This window comes from Montipora capricornis, chromosome 13 (assembly GCF_036669925.1).
Source record: "Montipora capricornis isolate CH-2021 chromosome 13, ASM3666992v2, whole genome shotgun sequence".
Classification (NCBI taxonomy): domain Eukaryota; kingdom Metazoa; phylum Cnidaria; class Anthozoa; order Scleractinia; family Acroporidae; genus Montipora; species Montipora capricornis.
The window spans coordinates 47,813,264-47,823,263 of NC_090895.1; positions in this window are offsets into that span (position 1 = coordinate 47,813,264).

The window sequence follows — 10,000 nt, forward strand, 5'->3', positions numbered from 1 at the left end:
CGATGTTAATTGTAAATCAGTCCTTCTAAATCTTATCGTGAGTCCCAATCGTGGAAGATCAGATGGATGACATATGAAAGTATGCAATTTCGTGCCTGAAACTCAACTGAACAGCTGCATGATGTTGGCGCAGAAAAATATCAAATTTTGATTTAATTGCTCTCCCGAGACTCCTTGAAACTTACAAATATACTGTACAGGTCGGGTCAGGTACAGGTCAGGTCAGGTCGCTCCTGCCACACGTATCATGCTACCCTGCGCTACCTGCCCCATGCAGAGAACGAAAACTCTGTCAAAAACCTCCGCTGCCTTGCGGCTAATATCTCTTTAGAGAAAAGGCTTCAGGAGTTAACCTCGAGGAGAAATCTGGAGCTGGAGTCCAATAGGCAGTTCGTCGTTGAAATCAATCTCGCTCTGGCAACTCCTGCGACGTCAATGGCCCCACACCGTACAGGCCCCTGCCGTTCCGTCCGGACCAGTCATCGCCGTGGAGAGGGGGGTCCTGCTAACTGGGCATGAGCTGGTCCTCCTTATCCCCCTGCCCTGGCCTGTGCCCTGGAGAGGACACTCCAGCTTTGCCTCACAGCGTCGAACCAACAAGGAAAGCGGCAGTTACTGGTTATAAGCCACCATGCTTGATTTGCATAGAGCGTGGCGCCAGGGGTCGCTTTTGTCGGTGGGAGGGATCTTCGGATCTCACTGGACAGCTACCGCCCGCCTAAGCCGGGCAGCCCCCGGTCAATAATGTTCTGTCCCGCCACGGTCTGTCTTCCTCATTGGGTTCATGGGGATTAGGTAACAACGGAAAAGCAGACCGCAACATGTGCAGTTGTATGTAGGTCGTGGGTGTGAATCGCTCAACAAAGACTAATAAATCTCATGCTGGAACTCTTATTTATTGTTCATTACTTCTGTTGATCTAGTTATGTGATAATTGCACTGATCCAGTGAACATATATTTGAGTTGCACAGTAATTATTGAAACTGTGATTGTTTCAGGAGTTTAGGCCTACCAATTTTTTTTCAAAATCGGGGACAAATTGTTTGGATACCCAATAAAAAACAGTCAAGTAAAAAATGTCGTAAATACTCTCAGTTTTATCAGGAATATTACACAAACACCGGTGACAAACAGAATATATTTTTTGAGTAATTAGAGTAGAGTAATTTACTCAGACCATTAATTTTTCCTTAGAATAATTTTCAAAGCACTTGTCGCATTAAATCTTTCTTTCTTTACAAGGACAGACTTAGGGCCGAGGCCAAATGGCCAAGGTTTTATGTAGAGCTGCCTGTTGAGACTGCAATGATTTTGTATCGGAAAAGCTAAAAGACGATTGCATGACAGAAAAACTGAGCATTATTCCTAGTAAAGTTAGATAAAAAGTTAAACGAAATTGAATCACAACCTGGACTATTTGTTTCTTTGCATACCACTTTGTGTTGATAACGCCATGATCAAGAAATAATGTTCCTATTAAATTGATACATAGGCACAGTCAAACATCGACTATTCGGACGTTAATTGTCACAATTTTTTTTTTCTGGTCAAAATTTTTTGTGAATATTAATTAATAAGAATGAAAAATGCTTCTTAAAAGCGTGTGTCACCTTGCTTTTATTGTTGCTACTTAAAAGCACTTTTCTTCTGAAACTCATTGTTACAGGTAAAGTGCTGCAGATAAAATGAAATTCTGACTCCGAGCTGTTTTGTCGCTTAGTGAAATCCTATGCTATATTTAATAGTTCAGCGTTGCATCGATTTATTGCGATCCTCTCTCAGTCGTTACATTTATTGGGCAATAATTTTCCAACATCACTGCGATCGGGGTTTTTTCTCCTCGTTTGGTGACAACGAGGCATAATTTAGATGTTCTCTTTCCTGACACTGCGAATCACACAGTAATTTTCATATACGATTTTTTGTCGGAGTTTCAAGGTTCCCTTTATTTACATATCCAGTCTGGCATCTAATGCAATATGATGGCTCATTCCGAGCATGTGCCTGCAAGTAATACAGGACTCTCTCTTTTCCCGCCTGGGTTCCAGGCCCATTTTCAGGGCGGGGTAAGAGGGAGTCCCGGAACAGGACTAGAGACAGAGTAGACTAACAATGAGAATGTTAACCTGCGATCAGGCGTACTTTTCTTTAGACGGTGGAAAAGGTTCGCCTGATACAATTTCTTAACGAGTGGTCTGCCAGTAGTCTGGACTCTGATTGGCTGAAAAACAATAGAGCTCTTGGATCCTCTCTCCGATTGGTTACAGAATTGGTTAACAACTGAGTAAATTGTAACCGCTGAGAAGGATTTGAACAGGAATGATGTTTAGGCTCTGTTTACAGCTTCTGTTGCTTCTACTTCAGATTCTTTTTTTTTTTTATCTTTAAAGTAGGGGCAGAGAGAATGCAATGAAGGTTAGGCAATGAAAACCGAGAAGTAATGAAATTAGACGGCGGCTGTTGTTCGCAGGCTTTGGACGAAGATCCAGATTTTTTCAAACTAACGCATATCGTTTAGCTAAACTGGCTTTGATTGAGAATAAAAACCGATGACAATCACTGTGACTTCCCGGCAGAAAAACGCTGCTTGCCAAATGCAATGCTGGCCATGAGATTTCCCGCTAAGGAAATTTGCCCGAACACTGGCGCCTCTTCCCAAAGGCAGTTATTCCTCCCCACTTTCCCCCCAACAGTCTGTACTGGCGGGTAGGCGTACGCTGACGTCATAACCAATGTCTTTTGCATCAATAGATTTCCCATAATTTCTTACCCGAGCTCCGCTATGGAGCGTTTTTACTTACGTGACAAGCAGCCATATTGCATTACTGAAACAATAGGTTGTATTTGCAAAAAAAAATAGAGTTCAATTCCCGGAGGATTAGACTAAGTTTGGTACACCATCAAAGCCGCTATTCTTTTGTTTAGGTACACCAACATGGCCGCCGTGACGTCACATGAAAACACTCAATAATATTTTCAAATTTGTTCAACCGTCACTTCTGAAGATGTTTGTGGTATCACACGAAACAACAAGTTAAAATGCAATATAATATGCTTATCTCCACAGTTTGAGTCGTTTACGTAAAATGGCTAAAAACCAAGAGTACTTATGATGGTCCTATACACCCTTTTAATAAGTCTAATATATGCCGTTTTCCGCTAATGTCGTCGAACTCGTGCTCTCAAGTTTCATTCAAAAATATACAAAGGCTTAAAACAACAAAAGAAATCGGAAAAGTTTTAAGGCCCGTGCAAACGCTTGCAACAACACGCAACATTGTTGGGCCCAACAATGTTGTCTCTTGTTGTGCGATGTTAGCCGATGTGTGCAAACGCTCGCAAAAAGTCACAACATGTTGGGTCTTTAGATGAGAATACAATGGACTCTGGGACGTTTTCCATCTCCGACGCCATGTTGATTTCTTGTTCGCATGTATTTGTGTGGATACGAGGCATGTAGTGCGCGTGCGCCGGCGCAACATTGTTGGATGTGCTGTGCAATCGAACGCAACATTGTTGGACCACGTTTCGATTACCGCGAAACAATAGAAATGTTGGCACTTGTTGGCTCTGAAGTTTGACCAATTTCAAACTTTATCCAACAACTTCCAACAAGTCACAACAACACACAACATGGTGTGCAAACGCTCGCAACGTTTTGGGCCCAACAATGTTGCGAGCGTTTGCACGGGCCTTTAGGCCTTTGCACATCTCTGAATAAAATCTGAAAGTATGAGTTCGACGTCATTAGCGGAAAACGGCATATATTAGACTTATTAAAAGGGTGTATAGGAAATTTAAAATAGTAACCATTTTAACGATTTGGAGGTTCTGATTTTCTTTTGCAGTGTGCTATAGTGAACTGATGGCTAAAACCTGTACACCGTCTCTATCTTTCAGCTAAACCGAAGGTAATAATTCCTTTAAGTGTGGTTCGAACAGTCTCGGAGCATTATGTGTGGTGCTTGTCTGAAGGGATGCCACCGATCAGCATATCAATGATGAAATCATCTACAACCTTGGCTTCCAGGACTCAGGGAATAGTGTGGAGCAAAATCAACCAGGATGGGAACTATAGTTGCAAAGCTACCAATGAAGTTGGCACTGAATCAAAGACGTTTTACGTTTCTCTTATAGGTGAGATTTTACTGAGCTTACTGCCCTTCTAGTGTGGTTACTTCCTCATCACACGAAAAAAAGCTGTAACAATAAAACGATGAATTCTAGAATAATTTCTGCATAACCTTATTAGCCCTTGCCAATAGTTTACATCTCACAGCTCTACGCAAGCCATTTTCTTTTGCCTACCACTGAATCTTCTTTTGTAGTGCATTGTGTGTTACCTCGATTTCCACTTTTTTATAATCAGATTATCTATTTAGAAATGTAAGAATTACAAAAGAATTTAAATCGAGACAAGAGCACTCAAACATGAAACACCAAAAACGTCCCCCGAATATAATCTTTTTTTTTTTGTAACTTGGACACTTGTCTTTAACGCATAAATTATATTTTTAAAACGAATCTCATGAAGGCTACATATAATGTCCAGAAATGCACATAATTAGATGCACTCGGATTTCAATAAGCGTCACAAAGTGTCCTCTTGCTCTTCTCCCCAATTTCAACATCACTCATGTCACGGAATAGAAGGCTAGGCAATTTCTTTACTTTTTACCAGGTTTTGATTATCTTTTTTACAGATTGCGTGAATTTGTGTCGCTGCCGCGGCAGAAATTATTGGGGGTTTTCATTTGATAACATCTTTAACTGCACTGCCAAACATTCAGCTCATCTATTGAACAACATACCGACAACCACGACAAAGCTGTGAGTTTTTAACCGATAATACTCCTAAACACTTTCATTTATTGCTTCTATCTCTAATCAATCCTATACGCAAACTTGGTAGCAGTAGCAACCCCATTTGCTCAAAAAAAAAGAAAAAAAACTAAACACTTAAAATGAGGGCTGCAGTCCCGAAAGTAAATGTATCATAAAAATTCTGTTTGTTGAAGGCAGTTGCAGTGTATTTGTAGGGAGCTCAAGCAACGACAACGGCGGCAACGAGATCGTCATCTCAAAATATATAGTCGCGTTTTTGTAATCCCTTCGTGACTATTTCAACCTCTTTAATATGACAAGAGTGTGGTAGTTCCTCAAAAGTGACAATGGTCCAAACCGCGCTTAATTTAGGGAAGTAAATGAAAAAAAAAAAAACTTATCGTCAATTGGTGACGTTCGTCATAAAACCTCAAATTTGGCTATTTTACGTTGTTGTTTTGCAGACGACAGCACAGAAATGGACAGAAGTGAAAAACGCACGTGCAGGCCTTGCAAAGCTATTGTTTTTGCCCACTAAATATGCAAATTTTGTGACGTTCTTGTTGTCGTAGTCGTTGTCATTAGGGAGTTTAAGAAACGACGACGGCTACGGCAACGACAACGCCAAAAAGCAGTAATATTATTGGTTAAAACAATCAAAATGCTCGTTCCGCACTTTCGGCACCCATTTTTAAACATTTCTCTTCCGTACTCGTCAAAACTACTACCTGAAATGACCAAATTTAAGGTTTTGACGACAACGTGGACAAACTACCTTGAATCTTTCAGTCTCACTCTTTACTTCAAATCCGTCTGTACCAATCCAGTTTTAGGACACTTCAATCACATTGACTAATATAAACAAGATGGAATAATCATGAAATACTTAAAACAGCTGAAAGTTATGTTTTGGACTGACGTTTTCGTCTCCGTAGCCGTCGTGGTTTCTTAAACTCCCTATTGCTTAAAAAGCTACCTTGTGTGTCCTAACTGCCGTACAGTACTGGTTTCAAGTTTGAAGACCTTTGAATAAACAGCAATTTTCATTTGGGACTTTTGTCTTGAAGTACAGCCAGTGACCTTGTCATTAGTTTTGAATACCAGAGCCCGTTTCTCGAAGGTCCCGAAAACTTTTCGAGCCCAAAAAGCCAAGTGTAAAACTTTCAACCGCTTCTTTTGGAAATCAGATCTTTCAACATGTTTTCAAGGTAACAAAAATCAAAATCATTGTTAAGTTTGACTACTTAAATCCTCTCCGTTCTTGAGATACAGAGGGAAATGTGACACCCGAAAGTGGCCCGGAAACTTTCGGGACCTTTGAGAAACGGGCCCCAGGTCTACTTTTATACGAGGTTTTTGTCCTGCATTATGAGAAACGTGAAGAATTGAAGCTTTACAGGGGGAGTTTTAATGACCGATTGCTATGAGAAGACGATTGTTTTGCCGAAAACTGGAAGGAAAAACAAACTGAAGCCTTCATAACCATAAAAATAACAATCCCTTGGACTTTTAGGTTTACGTAACCCCTCACTGCAACGGATATAGACGGGATAAAATAACCATCAAAGACATCCTCATATTGAAAATCTTTCTCCTCATGCGGCCGTTAATTTTCGATGTCTTTGATTTACAACCTTGATATTAAATCCCAGTTTCTTCAGACTCCATTTTACTACATTTGGTCATGATGGTGCTGAATGCAACTGTTTTCATAGGAAAAAAAAATAAAAATTGGGATGCACTCCAGGAAGCCCTATCTGGGATACACCAACAGAGTGAAGTCTGTTGCATGAAATTTAATACCAACAACTATTCTCTCATCACTACCTATACTCTCTTAACTACCTTTTCATTTATTTGCTGATGATACTAATGTATTTTGTAAAAAAAAAAAAAATTGTTTCTCTCCAGAGTTTGTTAGTTTTGAGCTACCTGGTATCAATGCTTGGCTTTTGTGCGAATGATCTTTCTTTTAGTATAGTTAATCTAGTTTTAGTGGTTTCCATCCTGCCGAAAGAAAATTAACATCTAATATCCACTTGACATTGAGTGGAAAGAAATTGAAACAAGAGTCGTTTATTAAATATCTTGGAGTTTTTATTGATTGGAATCTTAGTAAGAAGGTAAAGGGTGCACAGTCGGCGCACCGTCGGCCTCCACTGATACCAGTTTCGTAACTGAAGGAACTACCGATGTTAAATAAAGTGCCTTTACTTTATTTACTTTACTTTACATCTTCTTCGGGAATGAAATTTGCCTTTAGATACTGGAAAAATGCACTGCAATTGGGGTTAAACTTTTTCAAGGTAGCGGTTTAAAGCCTTGAAGCAATCGCATTGGTCTGCAGTTTCGTACATCTTTGCTTCATTTTCGTTATTGGGTTGTCACTGACCCCATCTAGATGGTTCTTCGAAGATTCATCATGTGCCATGATTGCGAATTTTCTCCCGGCTGCATCAACGACAAAATTGACGCTGTTGATAGTAAGAGCTCTCTGTCCTTCACGGCCTCTTCGGAAAAAGTAAAGGACTATGTGGAACCAGACATTTCTTCAAAAAGTGAGAGTGGGGAACAAAGAAAAATGACTCTGCTGGTTTTGAGCTGTCTGAGATGTTCTTCTTAAATAGCAGGTTTATGGGTTACGTTTTCCTTCCCACTTCTTTTCAAATTAACAAGTTGCGCATCTAACACCTGGTTTGATAACCGAAAAAATTTGGGATCACTTGCTAGCTGAAGCTTTTTGCTGTAAGAAGGAGCGTTAAGATATCTTTCGATTCTGTCTGAATCCAAGCAGGGTTGATTCATTGTATGGCTTTCCTTTTTGTCTTTTCCTTTTTGCAACTGTTTCGTTATTAATTATGGTAAAATAAAGAAAGCAAGGAGAATTTTAAAGATGTAAACTAGTTATTTTGTGCATATAGATGCATTTGCTTGCTCAAGGGTTGTCGTTGCCAGATAAAACTTATCTCATTAATTTAATGCTCAGTAAAACAGTTTTTTTTTAATGTAAGCTTATACTTGAAACAGATGCATGGATTTAATATGTAAGACTTAAAGTGGAACTAAAACTATAAACAAATTATAATTAAGAAACTAATCTATAAATTGCGTGCAACGTTTGCTGGAAGAATACATTCAAATGGCTTTCTACGCCAAAAATATTTTGCACTGAAAGATTGCGTGTCGCCAAATCGCTAAAAAGCCTCTTTAGAATTACTACTAGACATACTCACCTCGAAAGGTTGATACGGGCCAATTTGTTAATTTTTTTTTGGTCTTGTCCGAGTGCCTTTGTTCGACCAGATCATTAAGCTCCCATTCGCTTAAATCAGCGAATCTTTAAAATTTTCACCTTACTTGGTGTTGAGCTCAAAGTTGAGAAATTTATCGGAATTGTTTTCGTTATGACCAGAGGACAAAATTATCTTGTGAAAACTCGGAACATGGCAAAAAAAAAGTTGCCGGCAAAAAGTCTTACGAAATGCTTGACGTCAGCGTGCAACCCACTCGGAAATAGATTGCATTTATTAGCCAATCAGAGCGCGCCCTTTCTTGAAGGGATGTTATAATAAGAGGTAAATATCCGTATGCCTGGTGTAAAGCGTAGTCTGCTTTTATTAGCTGTAACACAGGATAATGTCCATAGAGTACCTACAATACTTAATACTTCAACTATACCGTGACGTGTGTTTAAATTCTATATCTTTTCTGAAACGGCTCTGCACCTCGTCGATTTCCACTTTTCAGGGAGCCTATATACCCTTCATCTTTAAAAGGATTTTTTTGCCGTATTGTAAAATGACCTTTTGCAAGTTACGGGCGCAATAGAATGCTCTTTAAAAAAATCTACACATGTCACTGATTAACCAGATATAACTCTAAAGCCCGCCGCACACGGTGAGGGAAGAGCTGAGCAAACTGCCTCGCGAGGCGGTTTGCTCAGCCGTTTTCTCACCGTGTGCGGGGAACTTTTGGTGAGAAATTGGCCTCGCGAGGCCGTGAGGAAGAAATCAAACATGTCTGCTATTTTTCGCCTCGCGAGGCAAATTCCTCATTGTGTGCGGCCATCGTGAGAATCGAGTTGAGCTTGGTCAATGAAGCATCCAATAAAAATACATGGCATTCTCACGTGACTTCAGTGACGTCGGAATTTCTTCCTCCGACACCATCCTGAACTGCTGGAGTCACGTGAGTATGCCATGTTTGATTATATCCTCACGGCCTCGCGAGGCGAATTTCTCACCACAATTTCCCCGAACACGTGAGGAAACGGCTGAGCAAGCCGCCTCGCGAGGCAGTTTGCTCAGCTCTTTCCTTAAGTGTGCGGCGGGCTTAATGCACCCGAATCCTGCACAGAACAGGAGGAGGAAAATATGTTAACAATATAATTTTTTTTAATTACCATATGCAACTCAACGTCAGAAGTGGTTTGAGTTTGTTGATTTTCTGCTCCGCTCTGTGAGGTTTTTATCCGGGTACTCCGGTTTCCCCTCTCTTAAAAATATAATGTTTGATCTTACTTGGTTAAACTGATTACATTTATATGTTCAGTGTCCCCAATTAGTGCCTCACTGCTAGAGTTCTTGACACATTATTATCTGCAAAGAAACTATACAGGAAAAACCCTAGATATTCAGTGAACTGCCCTGTTAAAAAATAAATAAAACGACTGAAAAATCCAGCATGCACAACTGGAAAAACTGTGGAAGCGTATTCACCATGCAATCGAAGTTGTGTACCGACCTTTGGATGTGAAAGCTGATGATTATCATGGGTGAACAGTCTGTAACAAACCAAGAGACATAGTGAGGAAAAAAACTCATCCTGATCAGTCCTTATTACACCACTGCAATTTGCATTAGATTCAGAGCGATACTGCAATACTTAGAAACGTACCTGACATGTCATATGTGTCATAGAGGAAAACAAATTCACCATACACTAGGCCCCCAAAACACCTAAAATCACTCTTTTGCTCTTGACCATTCTGTTGCCATGTGCTTGTTAGTTGCTTTAATTTCATCGTTAGCATGGACACTCTCTGTGTTCAGCATTGTTTGCTGCCTAACAGTTCGGTAAGTAATAAAGTGTGTCCTTTATTGTAAAAGTCTTTAATAATTCATAAGGGTGACAGCCAACGGAATCGCACTATTCAGGTCACATGCATAGTCTGTA